The sequence below is a fragment of the Bos grunniens genome, chromosome 24, assembly GCF_055505025.1.
Source record: "Bos grunniens cultivar Pamir isolate PY7600 chromosome 24, Bosgru_T2T1.0, whole genome shotgun sequence".
Lineage (NCBI taxonomy): Eukaryota > Metazoa > Chordata > Mammalia > Artiodactyla > Bovidae > Bos > Bos grunniens.
Window position 1 is genome coordinate 51915904 of NC_141188.1, and position 23604 is coordinate 51939507.

Consider the following 23604-nt stretch of genomic DNA (forward strand, 5'->3'; position numbering starts at 1 on the left):
TGTGTTCCCTTCAATTTTGATGTTATTTGATTTCATATGCTAGACAACCATCTTCTGCTCCATAAATTAGTAAGTTAATTAGCTTGAGCATTTAGTTTTAAGAGCACACAGGCCAGTAAACTCCTGTATCTCCAGTATATTTCTATGGAATATTCAGAGGGTTGGAAACTATTTATTTTGATAAGGAAGGAGGTTTTTTTTAATTTTGAGCACAACCATGCTGCCAATCATTACCATCATATCATTTTAAGAAGACATTTTAAAGCCAAAAATTTAGTCTCTGGATAAAAGATAAACCTTATGTTTAAAACATTTATTTTATTTTTAAAAACTCATTGCAACCTCTTTATTTGTCTCATTTCACCACAGACTAAGGAAAACTTAGTCACAGACTGATATCTGTTGTCATCCTGACATCATTTCTTTTCCTCTGTGTGACCTAGAATGTATTAAATCCAGCTTCCCCATCTGCACATAAGGGTACAAGTAAATCCACCATTTCATCATCTATAAATATAAAATATAAAATTTTGGCATTGGAAGATGTATTAAATAGAAGAACCAAAAGACATATTCCACCCCAATGTTTATAGCCGCACTATTTACAATAGCCAAGGTACAGAAGCAACCCAAATGCCTATCAACAGATGAATGGATAAAGATGTGGTATTACACTGGCGCAAAAGTAATTATGGTTTCGAACCTGAATTTGAAATCATTATAACTAGGCTCAAACACACTTTATTAATCAAAATAGGAGCCATTACAATCAACACATTTTTTAAAATTTAATTTTATTTTATTTTTAAATTTTACAATATTGTATTGGTTTTGCCAAATATCAAAATGAATCCACCACAGGTATACATGTGTTCCCCATCCTGAACCCTCCTCCCTCCTCCCTCCCCATACCCTCCCTCTGGGTCGTCCCAGTGCACCAGCCCCAAGCATCCAGTATCGTGCATCGAACCTGGACTGGCAACTCGTTTCATACATGATAGTATACATGTTTCATGCCATTCTCCCAAATCTTCCCACCCTCTCCTTCTCCCACAGAGTCCATAAGACTGTTCTATACATCAGTGTCTCTTTTGCTGTCTTGTATACAGGGTTATTGTTACCATCTTTCTAAATTCCATATATATGTGTTAGTATACTGTATTGGTGTTTTTCTTTCTGGCTTACTTCACTCTGTATAATAGGCTCCAGTTCCATCCATCTCATTAGAACTGATTCAAATGAATTCTTTTTAATGGCTGAGTAATACTCCATTGTGCATATGTACCACAGCTTTCTTATCCATTCATCTGCTGATGGACATCTAGGTTGCTTCCATGTCCTGGCTATTATAAACAGTGCTGCGATGAACATTGGGGTACAGGTGTCTCTTTCAATTCTGGTTTCCTCAGTGTGTATGCCCAGCAGTGGGATTGCTGGATCATAAGGCAGTTCTATTTCCAGTTTTTTGAGGAATCTCCACACTGTTCTCCATAGTGGCTGTACTAGTTTGCATTCCCACCAACAGTGTAAGAGGGTTCCCTTTTCTCCACACCCTCTCCAGCATTTATTGCTTGTAGACTTTTGGATCGCAGCCATTCTGACTGGCGTGAAATGGTACCTCATAGTGGTTTTGATTTGCATTTCTCTGATAATGAGTGATGTTGAGCATCTTTTCATGTGTTTCTTAGCCATCTGTATGTCTTCTTTGGAGAAATGTCTATTTAGTTCTTTGGCCCATTTTTTGATTGGGTCATTTATTTTTCTGGAATTGAGGTGTAGGAGTTGCTTGTATATTTTTGAGATTAGTTGTTTGTCAGTTGCCTCATTTGCTATTATTTTTCTGAAGGCTGTCTTTTCACCTTGCTAATAGTTTCTTTTGTTGTGCAGAAGCTTTTAAGTTTAATTAGGTCCCATTTGTTTATTTTTGCTTTTATTTCCAATATTTTGGGAGGTGGGTCATAGAGGATCCTGCTGTGATGTATGCCGGAGAGTGTTTTGCCTATGTTCTCCTCTAGGAGTTTTATAGTTTGTGGTCTTACGTTTAGATCTTTAATCCATTTTGAGTTTATTTTTGTGTATGGTGTTAGAAAGTGGTCTAGTTTCATTCTTTTACAAGTGGTTGACCAGTTTTCCCAGCACCACTTGTTAAAGAGATTGTCTTTTCTCCATTGTATATTCTTGCCTCCTTTGTCAAAGATAAGGTGTCCATATGTGTGTGGATTTATCTCTGGGCTTTCTATTTTGTTCCATTGATATATTTCTGTCTTTGTGCCAGTACCATACTGTCTTGATGACTGTGGCTTTGTAGTAGAGCCTGAAGTCAGGTAGGTTGATTCCTCCAGTTCCATTCTTCTTTCTCAAGATAGCTTTGGCTATTTGAGGTTTTTTGTATTTCCACACAAATTGTGAAATTATTTGTTCTAGCTCTGTGAAGAATACCGTTGGTAGCTTGATAGGGATTGCATTGAATCTATAAATTGCTTTGGGTAGTATACTCATTTTCACTATATTGATTCTTCCAATCCATGAACATGGTATATTTCTCCATCTATTAGTGTCCTCTTTGATTTCTTTCACCAGTGTTTTATAGTTTTCTATATATAGGTCTTTAGTTTCTTTAGGTAGATATATTCCTAAGTATTTTATTCTTTCAGTTGCAATGGTGAATGGAATTGTTTCCTTAATTTCTCGTTCTATTTTCTCATTATTAGTGTATAGGAATGCAAGGGATTTCTGTGTGTTGATTTTATATCCTGCAACTTTACTATAATCATTGATTAGCTCTAGTAATTTTCTGGTGGAGTCTTTAGGGTTTTCTATGTAGAGGATCATGTCATCTGCAAATTTTGCCAATAAGAAATAAATTTGTTTATTCCTGTAGCAAAAAAATCCATGCCTCAGGATTCAATGAACTCTTGGAAAGTATTTTCTGTGTGGAAAATGTGAAAGTATTTTCCCTGCAAAAAGGTGTTGAGATGCTTGAAGAAGTGGTGGTCAGTTGGCAAGAGGTTAGGTAAATATGGCAGATGAGGCAAGCCTTGTAGCCCAATTTGTTCAAGTTTTGAAACATTGATTTGCAACGTGCAGTTGGGAATTGTCACGGAGAAGAACTGGGCCCTTTCTGTTGACCAATACTGGCTGCAGACCTTGCAGTTTTTGGTGAAGCTCATCCATTTGCTGAGTATACTTCTCAGATGTAATGGTCTCGCTGGGATTCAGAAAGCTGTAGTGGATCAGGCCAACAGCAGACCATCAAACAGTGCCTGTGACTGCTTTCGGCGTAAGCTTGGCTTTGGGAAGTGCTTTGGTGCTTCTTCTTGGTCCAACCACTGAGCTGGTGGCCATTGGTTGTCATATAAAATCTGCTTTTTGTTGCACATAACAATCCAGTCCAGAAATGGTCTGTTGCTGTTGCATAGAATAAGAGAGGATGACACCGCAAAATGACAATATTTTTGATTTGTGGCCAGCTCATGCAGCACCTACTTATGGAGATTTTTCACCTTTCCAATTTGCTTCAAATGCTAAACGACCATAGGACGGTTGATGTTGAGTTCTTCAGCAACTTCTCGTGTAGTTGTGAGAGGACCACCTTCATTGATTGTTTCCAGTTGGTCATTGTCGACTTCCAATGGCTGGCCACTGCACTCCTCATCTTCAAGGCTCTCGTCTCCTTTGCCAAACTTCTTGAACCACCACCGCGCTGTATATTTCTTAGCAGTTCCTTGGTCAAATGCATAGTTGATGTTGTGATTTGTCTCCTCTGCTTTATGACCCATTTTGAACTTGAATAAAAAAATTGCTTGAATTTTCTTTTTGTCTAACATCATTTCCATTGTCTAATATATATATATATATAAAAGAATTAGCAAGTAATAATTCATTAGCAAAAAAACATAAAGCAAAAAATGTGCATTAAAATGATGTATAACATAACCACATTTATTTAAGAATGTATTCCAATATCAAATGTGAAATTTCAACAATGCAAAACTGAAATTATTTTTGCACCAACCTAACATGTATACAATGGAATATCACTCAGCCATAAAAAATGAAACAATGCCTTCACAGCAACATGGATAAATCTGAGACTATTAAGCTTAGTGAAATAAAATACTGCATGATATCACTTAACATGTGAAATCTAAAAAAATAATACAAACAATTGTATATGCAAAATAGGCTCACAGATGGAGAAAAAAATTAGTGGTTACCAAAGGGAAGAGAGAACAAGGGACAGACAAATTAGGAGTATGGGATTAAGTGATATAAACTACTGTATATAAATAGATAAGCAACAGGAATACAGAACAGAGAATTACAGCCATTATCTTGTGATACACTTTTTTTTTTTTTTTTTTTGGCTATAATGAGTAGATTACTGCCTCGCAAAGTCCATAATTGAGGTCCTGTTAACAGTAGCCTCTGTAAACTCATTTCTTTCTAACCTGCAGCTGATATAGAAAAAAAGGAGGACGTATTCTGTCCGTCAGCATAAGCAGAGACAGTGGAGACCATGTTCCAGCCCCAGTGGCTGCCAGCAGACTGGACACCTGCATGTGATGAAGGGATGGGGTTCCAGGAGGAGCTGAGAGGTGCGTTACATGTTCAGATTTGAAAAGCATCAAACCACCCCTCCAGCTACAAAAACACCTTTGAAAAACATGACATTATCTTTTAGAGTAAAAAAAAAAATTGTCATGCAGTCACTCAGTCATGTCCTTCTCTTCATGATGCCAAGGACTGTAGACAGCCAGGCTCCTCTGTCCATGGGATTTCCCAGGCAAGAATACTGGAGTGGGTTGCCATTTCCTTCTCCACTGTGATAGGTTTAAAGAGAGAAAACCTCTTTTACAGAGTAAACTCTGTAAAAATACTGAATCACTGTGCTCACACCTGAAACTAATATGATGTTATAAGTCAACAATGTTTCAATTAAAGAAAACAAGCAGTAAGGTTAATTGGGCCCATCCATCCATCAGAGTGTGTTCGCATTCTTTCTGGTGCACCACCACCAGTTATCCTAACAAACAGTTGACAACTGGGCTGTTCTCGGATTCCCAAAGTAAGAATGGAACCATAACCACAGACAACCCTGAAAAACGCTTATTTACCATCAGCTTCCCTGTTACAAATCCCACATCTGCTTTCTGCACTCTGAAAAGAGACTGAGAAACATAAACTTGGTTAAGTGTATGCATTCGGTCTAACACAGAGAGAGGCCCCATCTGCACACGCTTCAGTTCAGTTCAGTCCAGTCACCTAGTCGTGTCCAACTCTTTGTGACCCCATGGACTGCAGCACACCAGGCTTCCCTGTCCATCGCCAACTCCTGGAGCTTGCTCAAACTCATGTCCTTTGACTCGGTGATGCCATCCAGCCATCTCATCCTCTGTCGTCCCCTTCTCCCCATGCCCCCAATCCCTCCCAGCATCAGGGTCTTTTCAAATGAGTCAGCTCTTCACATCAGGTGGCCAAAGTATTGGAGTTTCAGCTTCAGCATCAGTCCTTCCAATGAATATTCAGGACTGATTTCCTTTAGGATGGACTGGTTGGATCTCCTTGCTGTCCAAGAGATTCAAGATTCTTCTCCAACACCACAGTCTAAAAGCATCAATTCTTCAGCACTCAGCTTTCTTCACAGTCCAACTCTCACAACCATACATGACCACTGGAAAAACCATAGCTTTGATTAGATGGACCTTTGTCAGCAAAGTAATGTCTCTGCTTTTTAATATGCTGTCTAGGAATTATAAAAGACGCTTACTTCTTGGAAGAAAAGTTATGACCAACCTAGATAGCATATTCAAAAGCAGAGACATTACTTTGCCAACAAAGGTCCGTCTAGTCAAGGCTATGGTTTTTCCAGTGGTCATATATGGATGTGAGAGTTGGACTGTGAAGAAAGCTGAGCACTGAAGAATTGATGCTTTTGAACTGTGTTGTTGGAGAAGACTCTTGAGAGTCCCTTGGACTTCAAGGAGATCCAACCAGTCCATTCTAAAGGGGATCAGCCCTGGGATTTCTTTGGAAGGAATGATGCTAAAGCTGAAACTCCAGTACTTTGGCCACCTCATGCGAAGAGCTGACTCATTGGAAAAGACTCTGATGCTGGGAGGGATTGGGGGCAGGAGGAGAAGGGGACAACAGAGGATGAGATGGCTGGTTGGCATCACTGACTCAATGGACATGAGTCTGAGTGAACTCTGGGAGTTGGTGATGGACAGGGAGGCCTGGCGTGCTGCGATTCATGGGGTTGCAAAGAGTCAGACACAACTGAGCGACTGAACTGAACTGACTGAGGATGGTCACAGCTTTTCATCCAAGGAGCAAGTGTCTTTTAATTTCATGGCTGAAGTCACCATCTGCAGTGATTTTGGAGCCCAAGAAAATAAAGTCTCTCACTGTTTGCATTGTTTCCCCATCTATTTTCCATGAAGTGACGGGACCAGATGCCATGATCTTCTTTTTTTGAATATTGAGTTTTAAGCCAGCTTTTTCACTCTCCTCTTTCACTTTCATCAAGAGGCTCTTTAGTTCCTCTTCACTTTCTGCCATAAGGGTGGTGTCATCTGTGTATCTGAGGTTATTGACATTTCTCCCAGCAATCTTGATTCCAGCTTGCGCTTCATCCAGCCTGGCATTTCGCATGATGTACTATGCATATAAGTTAAATAAGCAGGGTGATAATATACAGCTTTGCCCTACTACTTTCTTGATTTGGAACCAGTCTGTTGTTCCATGACCAGTTCTAACTGTTGCTTCTTGACTGGCATACAGAATTCTCAGGAGGCAGATAAGGTGGTCTGGGATTCCCATCTCTTGAAGAATTTTCCATAGTTTGCTGTGATCTACACAGTACATGTTTCACTTGTCTCTAATTTTCAAGGCTTAATTCAAATGTCCTCCCCCTCCAGGAAGTCTTCCCTACCCCTTCCAACCAGAAGCAATCTGCCCTTTTTTGAATTTCCTCAGTCTTGTTTCATACTATTTTATCTCACTTTTCAGTTTCTTCCAACTTTGTATTTAGTATTATAGTGCTATGCTATGCAAGTTGCTCAGTTGTGTCCAATTCTGTGCGACCCCATGGACTGTAGCCCACCAGGCTCCTCTGTCCATGGGATTTTCCAGGCAAGAGTACTGGAGTGGGTTGCCATGCTCTCCTCCAGGGGACCTTCCCCATCCAGGGATCGAAACTGCATCTCTTAAGTCTCCTGCATTAGCAAGCAGGTTCTTTACCACTAGTACTACCTGAATATTATAGTAAAAGATGTAAAAAAAATCTTACTTGCTCTAGTCAGTTGTAAAGTCCTTGGTGTTGAGAATAAAGTCTTTGGACTTCATGTGTAGCTAGGCACATGTAGCAGAAGATCCTACAGGAAATGGATTCTCAGTAAACTCAGGGAAGAATGAAGCAAGGGAAGAAGGAAAAACAACAACAACAACAACAAACAAACAAACCTTTAAGTCTGTAAGCTAAAGGAGAGGACTTTCTACCTGGAGAAGTCCTCTAAGGGAGTATTCAAGAGAAACTGAAGAAGCAGAAAAGGAAAGAGAGTTGTGTTAAAAAGCCAACAGATGAGAGAAAGAGATTATGTCTAAACAAACAAGGGGCAGAGAAAGTGGGGGAGAGGGATGCAGCTGGGAACATTTTCTTAATGGAAGATACTTTGTTTCATGACCTTCCCTTCTCTCCTCCTGCTTTTCCAGTCTGCTTGCTCAATGTGTTGACTTACTACCAGAAAGAAGTTAGAGCTAGGCATGTATATGGGCTAACTGCAGACAGGCTTGCACTCTGAGAAGCCAAGTTAATTCCTTGCCTAGAATGTAAGGACTACTCCTCTGAGAGCAATCAACTGACTCACTCAGGAATTTTTCTCCACTGCCAATGAGCAGATTCGTTCCTACAAGGAAATCACTGGAACATCTTGTTCAGCCAAATCATTTCTTCTTCAACAAAGTCCAAGCCAGTTCTCACAATGCCAGGCTGTCCCTTGCTCACCCGGGATTTTGTCTGGATAGATCATCTTAGCCTGGGTCAGCAGGGGGTAGGACAGAACCTTCTGTCTTAGATAGAGGCATATCACCCACATACTGCTATGGGATCATCCTTGCCAACTCAGAGCTATATCCATTTGACACTAGCTTCGTTTCAACCATTGAGCCTATCAGTTCAGGTCTGGTCTTAGAGCCCGCACCTCAGACTCAAGTATCCAGAACAGAACCCTTCGCCTTTTCATGCATTGTTTGCTTTTCTTCCTGATTCCTCAAGCCTTGATTTAACATCACTCTCCCAAGTCAGGAAGCCTTCAGATCTATCTACTAACCAGCCCTAAAGGCTCTTTCTCTCTTGGGCCTAATAAGATATCAGGATCTCCACCCATCTCTGCTGTAAACTCCAGAGATGAAGCCAGAGTTCCCCTCCTTATGCAAAAGTTGCCACTTAAGCCAATATTAAGTGAAAAAAAAAAAGGAAAAAGAAAAAAAATCACACCTACCATATAGCACTGGGAGCTATACTCAGTGTCATATAATCTACAGTGGAAAAGAATCTGAGATAGAATATATATATATATATCTACATATTTACCTGTCTATATATCTGAATCATTTTACTGTATACCTGAAACTAACACATTATAAATCAACTCAGTTCAGTCGTTCAGTCATGTCCAACTCTTTGCAAACCCATGGACTATAGCACGCCATGCTTCCCTGTCCATCACTAACTCCCGGAGCTTGTTCAGACTCATGTCCATTGAGTCAGTGATGCCATCCAACCATCTCATCCTCTGTCGTCCCCTTCTCCTTCCACCTTCAATCTTTCCCAGCATCAGGGTCTTTTCTAAGGAGTCAGTTCTTCACATCAGGTGGCCAAAGTATTGGAGCTTCAGCTTCAGCATCAATTCTACCTCAATAAAAATTTCTTTTAAAAAAAGATAATGACTATTCACCTGACACAAAACAAAACAAAGCTTAAGCAATTTTTCTAGGAAGAGTTTTATAGCCACTCCCTTCACAGGAACACTAACTATCTATAAATAAACAGTGCATAGTTTCAGTTCAGTTCAGTCACTCAGTCGTGTCCAACTCTTTGCGACCACATGAATCGCAGCACGCCAGGCCTCCCTGTCTATCACCAACTCCCGGAGTTCACTCAAACTCATGTCCTTCGAGTCAGTGATGCCATCCAGCCATCTCATCCTCTGCCGTCCCCTTCTCCTCCTGCCCCAATCCCTCCCAGCATCAGAGTCTTTTCCAATGAGTCAACTCTTCACAGTGCACAGTTTACAGTGTTCAAAAGTCACAGCCTTAGGGAGCTCCCAGGCTCTGTTTCTAGAGGCAAAGCTCACCACCCAGCCCCTTCCTCTGGCTGGATCTTCACCCCAGGAGTGGACAGGGCTCACAGAATAGTTGAGCTGTCCTCTATCAAGAAGTGGTTTGCATTTCTTAGACTCTCCTGTTCCATGTCTCTGACCAAAGAGTGATCACTTTCCTTTTTCTTAGGTCTATTTTTTTAGCTAACTAGTCTTAAAATTTAGAATCATTCCTCCATCTCCCGCAAAACTGCAAGCTCTATCCTCTGTCCCTTCCTTTCCATTCCATCCCTATTGTCCTGGTTTAGGTTCTCTTAATATTAATAGGTTAACTAGTTCTAGCTTATCCCTCTGCCCTCCTAACTGATCACTTGATTTCTGATATCATCCCAGAATGATACTTCTGAAGCACATTTTCATTATGTGACTACTTTCACTCCATGCAGGTATGACCTCTCCTAAAATGCTCAGCAACTCCATTGCTTACAGAACAAGGACACGATTACTGAGCAAGGCTTCCACATTTGAGCCCCAACCTGCCGCTCTTATATTCTCATAGTCTACATTCTGGCTACTGGAACAAGATATAAGACTTCAAATCTCTCTCTCTGTCTGGAATACATTTTTACTTATCAAAGTCCTAGCAATCCTTTACACAAAACCCTGCACATGGGTGTTTTATAGCAACTTTATTCCTAACCAGGGAATCTTGGTTTGGGCCCTGGCTAGGGGGTCCTTTCTCTCCTACCAGTGGTGTCGTGAAATATTACTGGCTTTTAATCTGTTTTCCATATATAATGAAACCTCTTCCCTCAAACTCATTATGACTCACAGCAACTTGGTAAATTGTAACTTGGTAGGCAAAACTGAGACATTTATCTTTTCAGTGTACCCAATCCCTCCAGAAATTGGAAACTTAGGTTCCCAGCAGCCTTAGGGTGAATAAGAAAGGTCACCACCTGACAGCTGCAGGAATCTCAAGAGATTTGGGGGAACCTGAAAAGAGATGGATCCACCCAAATCTACAGAACCTGGAGGCAAAGCCCTTGGCATGGCTTTTGAGAGGCCTTTTAAAAGTTCAGTCTGAGCAAACAAGTTAATCTTAATTTGGCTATATTTGGCAAAAAATGAAGGTAATTTTAGAGAGAAAAAGATTATGTTTCAAAGGATATTAAATTCTAGTTTTCTTAGTTGGGGTCCATATCTAAGACTCACCTCCCAGCTAATTCTTTGTTATGTAACACAATTGTAAAGTTTAATTATTAAAAGATAATTTGTTTCTAAATTTGTTTCTGAAGCTTATCACAACGATCTATCTTTGGATAAAAATCAGATGCCCCACAACCTGCAACCAGGAGATTATGCATACTGGAAAGGGCATAATTTGAAGAACTGTCTCCATCCTAGCTAAAAGAACCCTTACTGGGAGAAGGAAATGGCAACCACTCCACTGTTTTTGCCTGGAGAAACCCAATGGCCAGAGAAGCCTGGCAGGCTACAGTCTGCCGTGTGCAGGTGTCACAAAAGAGTCAGTCACGACTTAGCTACTCAGCAACAACGACTGGGTACTCTTCACTAGCTTATTATGAATTCCCAGTAAGAAAGGGCCTCTGCCCTGGGCTGGGCTATAGAAAGGACTGCTGACCTGAAATGACACCCGTGTCAGTGGAAGAAGACAGCAGCGGTAGGGAGCTGAACCCGAAACCCAGACCAGGCCTGTAAGACCCATCCTCCCAACTCAGCTGAACTGTTTCCCAAATGTTTGTCACCCTGTAACATTGAGTGGTATTGCTTTACTTCTAATCTTACTGTTGCCCCCAGTGTTTAGGATAAAAAGAAAATTCTCTAGTCACAGAATGTGTACTACTCATGACATGAATCGCTGCTTGCTTTAAGTCCACTGCTAAAAGCCCACGTAAAACGTTTGTGTTATAATCAGGTACAATCGATAACATGCATAGCCTATAAATTAGCATACCTCTGAGCTTCTTCACAATGTCTGATTGGTTTTCCCCTAAAGTGGATAACTACACAAATGTGTAAACACACACACACACACACACACAAAGAAGACCTACCTAGCACCAAGGGACAGGATGGACACGGGACAGGAAGTAATCACCCTGGGGTCAAGGGATAAATATTGAAAGATTTGCAAACAAAAGGGGAAATGATAGAAGAAATACTCACATTCTGAAGTATAGGGAAGTCCTTCTAGTTTAACTTGAACTTAATAATGACCAGAGCAGCCTGTTTGGTGGCCCACTGATCATGCTTTGTACATCTGCTTTGGCTCTTGAGGAAGGGAATGCATTTGAAAGTCAAAATGGAGTGGCTGTGGTTCAGGCATCCAAAGTGGGGCTGTGCGGCCACTGTGGGTAAGATTTTGGACGCATTGTATGGCTGAGGACTTGAATTTTCTGAACACTGTTGGACTTGGGCACACTACCAGTTGCTTTCAAGCAGTGTCCCCTGGCAGCTGGCAACTGAAATGAAACCTTATGGTCTCAAAGTCTCCTCGTATAAGTATTAAAATTTTTGCTTTAGATTAGATTTCAGCATAAAAATAAGACATATGTGTAATGGCCATAGCTCCTGTTATGTGTATAATACCACTTCAGAAGTTAAAAGCTAGTTTAGATAAAATTAGGCAACTGACGACCTGGCTACAACAAAATTTCCCCAGAAACACCAGGTCCAGATTGAATTTCAGGCTTATTTTCCTGAATTCCTCAGGGAACGAGATCTGTTTTCCCAAGATTTATTGGAGTTTGTGTTGTCACGCTTCCTTCTCCTTTTAACTGGGTCTAGTGCACCAGAACGGTTGACCAAGGTGCTCAGATCTTAAGCACACATTCTCCCTGCTCGGCGTGCACAATACACACTACTTTCCTTCCCCACAGCCTGGTGTCAGCCAGTTGGCTTTGCTGCACCGTGGGCAAGTGGATGCAAGTTCAATTCGGCAACAAAACTAACTGCATAACATCACAGTTATGGATAAATGTTACTCATTTGCACAAACCCATAGAATGTACAACCACCAAGAGTGAGCCTTAATGTAAACTATGGACTTCAGGTGAAAACGATGTACTGACTTTGGTTCATCAGTTGCAACAAATGGACCGCTCTGGGGTCCGGGGATGTTGATCTTGCATGTGCTGTGCAATGCGAAGGGTCAGAACGTATGGAAACATTGTATCCTCCTCTCTGCTTTGCTGTGAACTTGAAACTACTCTAAAATAAACAAAGTCTATTAAAAAAACAAACCTGAGCAATCCTTCAAGGCTCAGAAATAATGACGCTACTTCCCAAGCCTTCCTTGATTTTCACTACCTGAAAAGCTTTCTCCCTGCTCTGTGCTCACAGCATTTCCACACACCTTCTCCAGAGCACTCACCTGTTATTTGTATTACAGTAACATGTTCACATCCTATTTCCTCTTCCAAACCACAAACTCCAAAGGCCCAAGAAAGAACTATTCATTTTTTTTTTTAAATTTATTTGACTGCTCCAGGTCCCAGTTTCGGCAGGTGGGATCCTCGTTGCCTTATGCAGGATCCTTAGTTGAGAATCAGGATCCAGGTTCCGGACCAGGGATCTAACTGGGACCTCTGCATTGGGAGCACCGAGTCCCAACTACTGGACCAGGGAAGTCCCTGATTTTTATGTCTTTCAACGTCTAACACATTTCCTTACATAAATTTCCTTAAACACTATTTGTTAAGTCCTTTAATACACCAATGTTGAGTTTCATCAACAACTTTGTGTGTCAATAAATAGCTTTCAGTTCAACCTACAAACACTGGGACTTTTGCCAGGAATTATGTTAATCATTTCTCATATAACTGTACTCTCAGTCTAAAGGTTAATCTATACAAAGATAAACTTAAATAATAATAAATCCAAGTACGTTCCTGATAACTGTATGCTTATCTGGCATTTTACATAAGAACTGGTTCTTTTGTATTCCCTGAGTCAGAGAAGGAAAGGAAACCAGACAGATAAGGAACAATTTAAGGTCCCAGCAAATGAAGGATGAGATTAGATTTAGAATTTTGCAGGGTTGAAGGAAAGGTTCTTGCTGAGCTCCCTGGTGTGCCAGCTGATGAAGCAGCTGACTGAAGGTGCCGATTGATAAACAAGGTGATTTGACCAGCATCTTGCACATAACGCTAAAGAAAGGTATCTAGCGGGCAGACGACTGTCCCAGCAGTATGGTACGTTCTGGGTGAGTTCTGGCCCGGCATTCAGAGGAGCTGGGTGTTAGCTGGTCCTCACTCACTGAAAGGGCTTCAGGGGACACATTTACTCACCTGTCTGAGTCTCACTGCATCTCCAGAGAATGATGATGGCAGACTGAGCATTAGATCGCTCTAATGCTGCGATCTGGAGCAATCCCTTTGCTTGACCAGGTATTCTGAGTGAGTGACTTTGTTGCATCTATGGGAAGTATGAAGGGAGACTAAAACTAACACAGTTGAAAAAAATTAACAAAGTGGGGGACAGAATAGGGAAGAAACAAAATAAGCTCCACTCATGGAGAGTCTGGAGAGTTGGGCTATAAAATCTGACCTTGATACAGGAAAGGGGAAGAGGGCAGAAAATACTGGACTTCAGACTTTTACAAAACCTCCCTTATCTCATCAGATCTTCACAGTAAGCACCCTAAGAGTTGTGTGAGATAAAGGGACGGTAAGCAGGTTCATTTACAGGTGAATAAAATATTTCAGGACCCCACCCCAACGATAAAGTCCTTGAACAAATCTTGACAAGCCCCCTTCTGCACCTTTAGGCTCCTGTAATTTGTACTGGCTTGTTGCTGGTGCTGGCTTTACTCTGTGACTGCCTGGATTCCAGAAAGATGAAGAATCAAAAGATAACAAATAAAATATTTGCTAGACTTATGACTTGAAGTTGATTGCTTCTTCCCGCTACTCTGACATGGGGACATAATGTGACAAAAGAGTTATTTTTTGAAAGATAAATTAGACAACCATTAGTGAGATGGAAGAGCTCTGGAAGAGAAGGGAGACAGAAATGTGACCAGCAAATGTGACCAGGTAGGAGTTGTGGCAATTCCTGAAGGCTAGAGAAGGCAATATAAAGAGAAGGAATTGGGTCTTGGTGATAACTGGATTATAGGAGATGAAGGAAAAATATTCAGATTCGACTGTTATCTATTGAGCATTGATTATATTTCTTGTTTTATAGTTGGGTAGGTGCTTTCACATGCCCATTTAATTTGCTCTTCAGAATGACCCTGCAGAAATAAGTTTTATAAGAGATATTGAGGAAATCACCATGGTCTATGGCTAGGAAAGGATAGAATTTGAATCTAGATGTCTTAACTCCGAGTTCCATGTTCTTTTCAACACATTATGGATCTATGGGACTTCCCTGGTGGTCCAGTGGTCAGGCATCTGCCTGCCAGTGCAGAGGACATGGATTCTATCCCTGATCCCAGAAGATCCCACATGCCGCATGGCAACTAGGTCCATGTGCCACAACTACTGAGCAATCTGGAGTCCACGTGCCACAGCTGCTGAGCCTGTGTGCGGGGACCACTGAAACCCACGCAGCCTAGAGCCCATTCTCAGTAACATAAGGAGCCCACGCATCGCAACTAGAGAAAGCCCTCACATGCACAGAAGCAAAGACCCAGTGCAGCCAAAAATAAAAAGCAAATAACTTTTTATAAAAAGACATTATGGATCTAGAGAAGCGGGATTTACAGAAACAGCACAGCTGGAGGAGCGGCCCACAGAAGGGACACACACTGGGTTTGATTCTGGATCCATGAATGTGAGCCATGGTGGGACATCCTGGAGATGTTCAGTGCTGACCTGGCTCACAGTCTTGCTTTCCATCCCCATTCACTTAAACGCAGTCCCTCCCCAGAGCCCGGGCCTGCATTGCACCTCTTCCCCCGGTCACACTGGATTCAGCCATTTCAAGCAACTGCTCCACCCAGTTACCCTAGCTGCTGCCCATGACTGCCGAGCCTCCCAGGTTTGCGGTTTTCTCATTCCCATTCAGTTTAGTTCAGTTGCTCAGTCGTGTCCAACTCTTTGTGACCCCATGGACTGCAGCATGCCAGGCTTCCCTGTCCATCACCAACTCTGAGAGCTTGCTCAAACTCATGTCCATTGAGTCAGTGATGCCATCCAACCATCTCATCTTCTGTCATCCCCTTCTCCTCCTGCCCTCAATCTTTCCCAGCATTAGGATCTTTTTCTAAGGAGTCAGTTCTTCACATCAGGTGGCCAAAGTAGTGGAGTTTCAGCTTCAGCATCAGTCCTTCCAATGAATATTCAGGACTGATTTCCATTAGGATGGACTGGTTGGATCTCCTTGCAGTCCAAGGGATTCTCAAGAGTCTTCTCCAACATCACAGTTCAAAAGCATCAGTTCTTTGGTGCTCAGCTTTCTTTATAGTCCAACTCTCACATCCATACATGACTACTGGAAAAACCATAGCTTTGACTAGATGGACCTTTGTCAGCAAAGTAATGTTCCATTACATATGCTTTGACTTTCTGGAAATGTTGGTCCCTTGCTCTTTCTAATCTATTTTTCTTTTACTTTTCTTGGCGCCTCCATCTCTTCAAATGGCCCCAGACTCCTCGGCTGATCATTTAGATCCTGCTCTTACCAACACCTTTTATTCCCTTGCACCCTCTTCCTCTGTAGCATCTCAAACAACACTTCAAGCCTGGCTCAGTGTTACAATCTGCTTTGCTGCTTACTTAATTACTAGAGAAAAATGTCTTAATCTTGCAGAGAACACTTACAAATCCTCCAGCTTCAGCTGCACCCTCAGCAACTACCTCAATCCTTTCCCTGTCTGGTTTCCCTGTCAATTGTTGTTGTTATTTAGTCACTAAGTTGTTTCAAACTCTTTTGTGACCCATTGGACTGTAGCCCACCAGGCTACTCTGTCCTTGGGATTTCCCAGGCAAGAATAACTGGAGTGGGTTGCGATTTCCTTCTCCAGGGGATCTTCCTGATCCAGAGATCGAACCCAAGTCTCCTGCATTGGCAGGTGGATTTTTCACCACTGAGTCACCGAGGAAGCCCCTCCTTCTCTCTTGCCTCCTGTGTTACAGAGAAAACCTTAAGAGCACCTTTCATGCTCTCCCTGTCACCCTCCCACCTAGAAATGTATCAACACCCACTCCCTTCCTTACTGCGTTTCCTCCCATGACAGAGAATGGACTGTCCCTTCTGCCCAAGGCCAGCCCCCAGCCTCCTCTGCTCCCTCACAAGCTACACGCCATCTCTCTTCCTCTGCCGGCTCCTTTCTTTCAGCTTCTAAACGTGCTCCAGCTTCTCCTCCTAGACCTCCCCTGCCCTCAACATCCCCTTAGCTGTTGCCCAACTTCTCCGCTGCTCACCCAGACTGCTCGAGAGTCAGTCTCCACTTCCTCACCTCACACTTGCCCCTCACCCTGCTACAGCCTGACTTTCACCTCCAACCAGCTCATAAAACAATGTTCTGAATTGAGAGAGTTTTTATCTTCCTGGACCTCTCTGCTATATTCTGTGTGTGTGTAGCAAAACACGCATAACATAAAAAGTACTGTCTTACCATCTTTAAGTGTGTAGTTCAGTAAGTAGTAAGTATATGCACAGTATTGTGCAACCATCTTGTAAAACTGAAACTCTGTAACCGTGAAACAACTCCCCATTCCCCTCAGCCTCTGGTAACCACTATTCCACTTTCTTTAAATCTGACAACTCTAGAGAACGTATATAAGTGTCGGTGTGTGTGTGTGTGTGTGTGACTTATTTCACTTAGCATAACGTTCTCAGAGTTCATCCATGCTATAGGATGTGTCAGAATTTCCTTTCTATTTAAGGCTGAATACCATTTCATTGTGGGCTTCCCTGGTAGCTCAGACAGTAAAGAATCTGCCTGCAATCACAGGAGACCTGGGTTAAATCCCTGGGTTGGGAAGATCCCCTGGAGGAGGGCATGGCAACCCATTCCAGCATTCATGCCTGGAGAACCCCATGGACAGAGGAGCCTGGTGGGCTACAGTCCATGGGGTTGCAAAGACTTGGACACGACTGAGTGACTAAGCACAGCACAGCACACCATTTCATTGTATGAAGAGACCACATTTTCTTGATCCATTCATCTGTTGATGGACATTTCAGTTGCTTCGACCTTAGACTACTGTTTGCTGCAAACACATGTATGAAAATCTGAGACCCTGCTTTCCATTCTTTCCGATGCCCAGAGAAGCGGGGTTGCTAGATCAGATCATCTGCTCCGTGTTTAAAGCCCATCTTTTCCTCCTTCCTAAAGCTCTCTGCTCCACTGTTTCTGTGGACACCGTCCTTGTTGTCACATCCAGTTCTCTTTGTACCCCGCTTTCTCCATTTCCTTTCTGGCTCTCCCTCTGCCTGCCCTCGGGGTCTGCGCCCATCAGGATCCATTCAGAAAAACAGAAACTGCCTTTCAAAGAGAGGGTCTTTGATGCAGAAAGTCGGTTATAGAGTCAATGGAAAGTTGGGAGGATGTGAAGGGGGATGTCAAGGTAGCCCAGCTCAAAAGCCACAGGAAGCCACTCCCACTCCCAGAACTGGGGAACAAAGGAAGAGATGAGGTGAACCCTCATCGTCGTTGGGGCTCAGGGTGGGCCTCCCCAGAATTTGCCACCGTGGCATATTATTTTGAATTAAAATTACTTAAGAAACAGGCTATGGGGACGTCCCTGGCGCTCCAGTGGTTAAGATGCATGCTTCCACTGCTTGCAGGTTCTACCCCTGTTCGGGGTACTACAATCCTGCCTGTTCCAAGGTGAGGCCAAAACAAGAAAGGAACAGCCTATAAGAAAAAGACACCTGGGCACTCCTCCCTAAAAGCAGGAAATGAATCTCCCCTGTGAAAGGTGCCCTCCTTGCACCTGGAAGAAGGACGCCCTCGTTGCCAGAGCTGGGAATTCAGGCAGACAGGTCTGTATCCACAAACCCTGTTACTTCTTTAATGTACCACCCCAAGCCCAAACTCTGTTTAGATTCTTCGCTAATTACATACCCAAAGTCTAGGTTTCTTTGTCCTGTCAATTCTTCACAAGTTTATCATTTATCTAAAAAGTATAAACGTGCTTTGACCATGTCTATAAGACCTCCATGCATAAATTGAACCTGTTTTGGTTTTTTTTCCCCCCTCCTATTAAACTCTGTTATATCCGTTTTAATTATTAGGCCAGCCAAAAGTACACAAGAAGGGGGAAGTATCCCCTCCCCCACATCCCCAAGGGGCGACTAGAAGTTCTCAGAAGGCCCCTTCCATGCAGTCCAGCTGGTACCCGGACGCTCACCCAGGGTGCTCAGTGCTGAGACTTGAGTAATAATGGTAACAATTAAAAGCAGAAACTCCATTCGGCCCACTTCATGCTTCCCTGTCTCCCTTTAGTGGGTCTCACTGGCAGAAGCCAGCAGGAATCCAGCTGGTAAGGGAGGCGGAGGCGGAGGCGGAGGCGGAGGCGGGGGGTGGGAACCGGAAGTCCCAGCTGCAGGCTCAGCTAGCACAGTCTAGAGGGCAGATGTGGAGCTGGAGACATTGCACAAGCGCTGAGCCTGGGCTTCGAGCCTGGGCCCACCATTCTCACTAAACACACTTGAGGGGAGGCTTTTCACTTTTCTAGGAGTAAACTCTTACGTGCTGCCATGCCAAGCTAAGTTGCTTCAGTCCTATCTGACTCTTTGCAACCCTATGAACCTATAGCCTGCCAGGCTCCTCTGTCCATGGGATTCTCCAGGCAAGAACACTGGAGTGGGTTGCTATGCCCTCCTCCAGGGGCTCTTCCTGACCCAGGGATCGAACACGCATCTTTTAAGTCTCCTGCATTGACAGGAGGGTTCTTTACCACCAGCCCCAGTAAACTCTTATGGTGACACCCAAACTTGTCTCTTTCTACTGAACTTCAGACATGTTTTTTCCTTCAATTGCCTGCTAGAAATCTCCAGTGCAGTGGCTCACAAATTGAACAGGCTACAAACTGGACTTGTCATCTTTCCTCCTCAGCCTGCTTCTAACCCTGTTCTTTGTCTCTACCAGGCCCCACCTAAGCCCATTAGCTCATCCAGAAGCCTGCAGTCTCCTCCTCTCAATAGCTTCTTTGCCTCTCAGATATCTCTTCAAATCCTCCCTCCCTTCTGCTCCATCTCTGCTCCATGGTCCCAGTTTGGGCCCCCATTCGGTTCCCCCTGGAGGATTCCATAACCTCCTCAATGTTCTGTTTCTTCTTGCCCCCCTTAAACTTACACAGTTGCCTAAGTGGTCCATTCAAAACCCATGTCTCTCCCTTCCTTTAATAAACTCTTTGGGGCTTCCCTGGTAGCTCAGAGGTTAAAGCGTCTGCCTGCAATGCGGGAGACCTGGGTTCGATCCCTGGGTCGAGAAGATCCTGTGGAGAAGGAAATGGCAACACACTCCAGTATTCTTGCCTGGAGAATCCCATAGAGGGAGGAGCCTGGTAGGCTACAGTCCACAGGGTCGCAAAGAGTCGGACACGACTGAGCTACTTCACTTTCTTTCTTTTCTTTCTTTCAGTGGGTCCCACTGTCCTTCCCTCCTCTGGCCCTGCCTCTCCTCCCCAGCATCATCTCTTGCCCCTGCTCCCCCATCCTGTACTCTGCTCCAGCAATTCTGAATTGCCCGAGCTATGCTATTTCTTCGGAGAAGGCAATGGCACCCCATTCCAGTACTCTTGCCTGGAAAATCCCATGGATGGAGGAGCCTGGTGGGCTACAGTCCATGGGGTCGCTAAGAGTCAGACACGACTGAGTGACTTCACTTTCACTTTTCACTTTCATGCATTGGAGAAGGAAATGGCAACCCACTCCAGTATTCTTGCCTGGAGAATCCCAGGGATGCGGGAACCTGGTGGGCTGCCGTCTATGGGGTCGCACAGAGTCGGACACGACTGAAGAGACTTAGCAGCAGCGGCAGCAGCATGCTATTTCTTGGGCTTCCCAGGTGGTGCTAGTGGTAAAGAACTGCATGCATGCTATTTCTCATCTTTTGTTTGCTCTGCCTGGAAAACCTTTCCTCCTCCATGGCCCCTTGGAGCTAATGCTGTGTGGCATTAGGGAGCTTAGTTTCCCAACCAGGGCCAGAACCTGTGCCCCCTGCATTGGGAGCACAGAGTCAACCGCTGGACCATTAGGGAAGTCCCTTCATGAATTTCTAAGCCAGTTTACCTCCCCATCTTAAACACTCTCTGGGACTTTGTGCTTCTCTCTTTGGAGAAAATATCTCAATTATAAAATTGTATGATTGTTTAATGTCTGTTTCTCCCACTTAGTAGCTGACAAGCTCCACAGAGGCAAGGACTAGGCTTGTCTCGGAGTCTTAGTGCCTGACTTGATAACCAGCACATAGTAGGTCCTTGCTATGGTTTGTTTCTTGCTATGGTTTGTTGAATGAATGTCAATTAATGTTTGAATTAAAATTAATGTTTTCCTTTAATTTAATCCCTATATGAGAGGATGGATGTTCATTAAACTTATTGTGGTAATCGTTTCATGATGTATGTAAGTCCAGTCCTTATGCTGAACACCTTGAGTTTACACAATGCTGTGGGTCAATTATATCTCAGTAACACTGGAATAAAAAATAATATGACACAATTAAATGAAAGTAATGTTTCCTCACCCTTATCCCAGATGGGTTAGGTGTGTCCTCTCTGTGTCCCCATTATACATGGTTCTTGTTCAGTCGCTCAGTCATCTCCGACTCTTTGTGACCCCATGGACTGCAGCACACCAAGCTTCCGTGTCCTTCCCTGTCTCCCTTAGCTTGCTCAAACTTGTGTCCATTGAGTCAGTGATGCCATCCAACCATCTCATCCTCTGTTGTCCCTTTTTCCTCCTGCCCTCAATCTTTCCCAGCATCAGGATTTTTTCTAGTCCGTGGGATCACAGAGAGTCAGATGTGACTTAGTGACTGAACACGCATGCAGGCACTCAAGAAAAATGTTTACTGAATGAATGGAGCCTCTTGAGGGGAAAAGAATAGGATCAAAAGTGGGAATTCATCGTAGGACCCAGATTTGTGCATCATCTCAATGGGTTACATTTAAGATTGAACTTTTGGGGTCAACCATCATTGAGGGGAAGGAGGGAGAGGAGATAGCAAAGGCAAGGCCAGAGATCCAGAGGGTTACTGTGCCAGGGACGTTAAAGAAAAAAAAAAAGAGTTTCAAGAAGGAAGGACAAGTCTGCTGGGTCATGTTTTGCTGAACGAATAAGGAAGTTTAGGACTCAAAAAAAAAAAAAAAAAGGGTTTAATTCCCCTAAAAAGAGGAAGTTCTGCACAGTTTTTAAAAACACTGTGGAAATGGAAGCCAGATTTATGAAAAAGAAGAAGGGAATGGTTTCCCAGGAGAGAGCAGAGACGTGGACTGTTTCTTGAAAGGGCTTGGCAGCGTGGAGGCGAGGCCAGCTCCCCTATTTGGATAAAGTAAAAGGAGCTCCCGAATACTCCCTCTCATGTTTTCTTCTCACTTCTCCTTTCTGTCCTTAGAAGTACAGAATGGGTTGAATTCATGACAGAGAGTTCAATTTCCCATTTCTTGCTGTTAGCATATTGTTTATTGAATACTATTTTCACTGCTGGCATAAAATAACATTCTCTTCCTTCCCCAAACTTACATAAGGACTCTGGTGACTTTTCATGTCTATTCAGAAATTGTGAATGAAATCTAAAAACATAAAGTCTTTTTTTTTTTTTTTTTCACAAAAGGTGCTAACATACATTTTTCTACCAAGAAAAAGAAAATTGAAAATGCTTTTAAAAAATATCTTCATGGACTCTCTAAAAAACATATTCTAGAGCAGTTTTACTCCAAGAGTAAGAATGTGGAGAATAAATTACTTTCTTAACATGTCTAACAGTATGTGCCTCTGGCAACAGGGAGAGACGTGAACAAATGCCTCTTAAGAAGGATCAGAAGATGACAAACAGGAGTTTTCTAAATTAAACACCTTGGAGGCTGGGAAATCTAGCCAAGTTTCAACCTGAAAGCAACCTCTGCAATGCTGGCCAGATAAATCTGCCTTTGAGTCATAAGGCTGAATCACCAGAGTGAGGGAAAGCCCAGGCAACACTGTCCCAAGCAACGCTCAACAGGTGACAATGGAGGGAAATTTACTGAAAGTCACCAAAGACCTTTTGACAGAGAATGTCTCAACATAACTGTGAAATTGGAGCTCTGATGAAAGAAATTGCTACAGGAGACTATTTTCCAGTAATGAGAGTTGAACTCATAAATTGCCAACAGGTGGAATGAGGTTCCTAGCTGAACTCATACAAAGGCAGCCTTACTGGGAGTATGTGAACTCGGACTGAGAAAAGTTTATTCATTTTCAGCAAACTCTACCTGGAATTTAGCATTCTTTTCAATTATGGATGTAGGTAACAAACTACTAGGATTATAGAAACCATGAATTTTTGTACCGCCTTCCAGCTATTGCAGGCACTATGTAACATGATTTACACTCATCATTACTAGTTATTCAGCCTATCACTAGATTTTTATTTAATGCATTATAAAGTAGCATATGTATCATAATGCCAGAAATTTGAGGTTTAAAAATATTTTGTAGCTTTATTTCATTATAATTAGATCTTCAGTGACTCCATGTATTTCATTTTATGCATTAAAAAAAAAATTCAGAGGAGTCTGTAAACTTCACCAGACTCTCAATGCTGACCATTACACACAAAAGATTAAGTACCCTGGCCTAGTACTTTATGAATAAAGCTTATGGTTCATCATTTCTAGTTTCAGGCACAAAGATATGGACAAGATTTATACCATTTGGTGCCTTAATAAGTTAGAATCCAGATACAATTTTTGCAAGGTTGTGTTGCTTAGGACTGGTCATTTACTCCATGTTGTTCTGTGCAACTTAATTTTGGTTCAAGTGTAATAAAGGAAAGATGTTCTACCTCCCTTTGGATGCCTGTTAAGGCAGAATGTTCCCAGTTAATTGCTGGAACTGGTGTAGACCCTGACGTGAACCATCAGAATGGAATCAAATCTCCAGAGTGGTCCTGGGGTCCCCCAGACATTCCTAAGGCAATGAATGGCTATGGAAAGAACACCTAGAATTCCCAGGCCAGGAGTGCAGCTTGGTGCTGGTGGTGATTCATTCTGGGAAGCATTTCAGAATGCTAGTAAGTCTAAGGTCAAAGAGCACTGGAGGAGAGGCAGCTAGGTTTCCTTTGTGGTTAGACCACATCTTGTTGATGTAAAAAAAAAGGTGA

The 23604-nt window shown here is 42.8% G+C and overlaps 1 protein-coding gene and 1 pseudogene across 2 annotated transcripts in view; both read right to left on the bottom strand.

The window, feature by feature from the left end:
* MRO (maestro) overlaps nt 1-23604 on the bottom strand; it is an 88990-nt gene that overhangs the window by 51074 nt on the left and 14312 nt on the right. The gene's annotated exons all lie outside the window — the stretch shown is intronic.
* LOC147346279 (histone-lysine N-methyltransferase SETMAR-like) lies at nt 3103-3836 on the bottom strand (annotated as a pseudogene).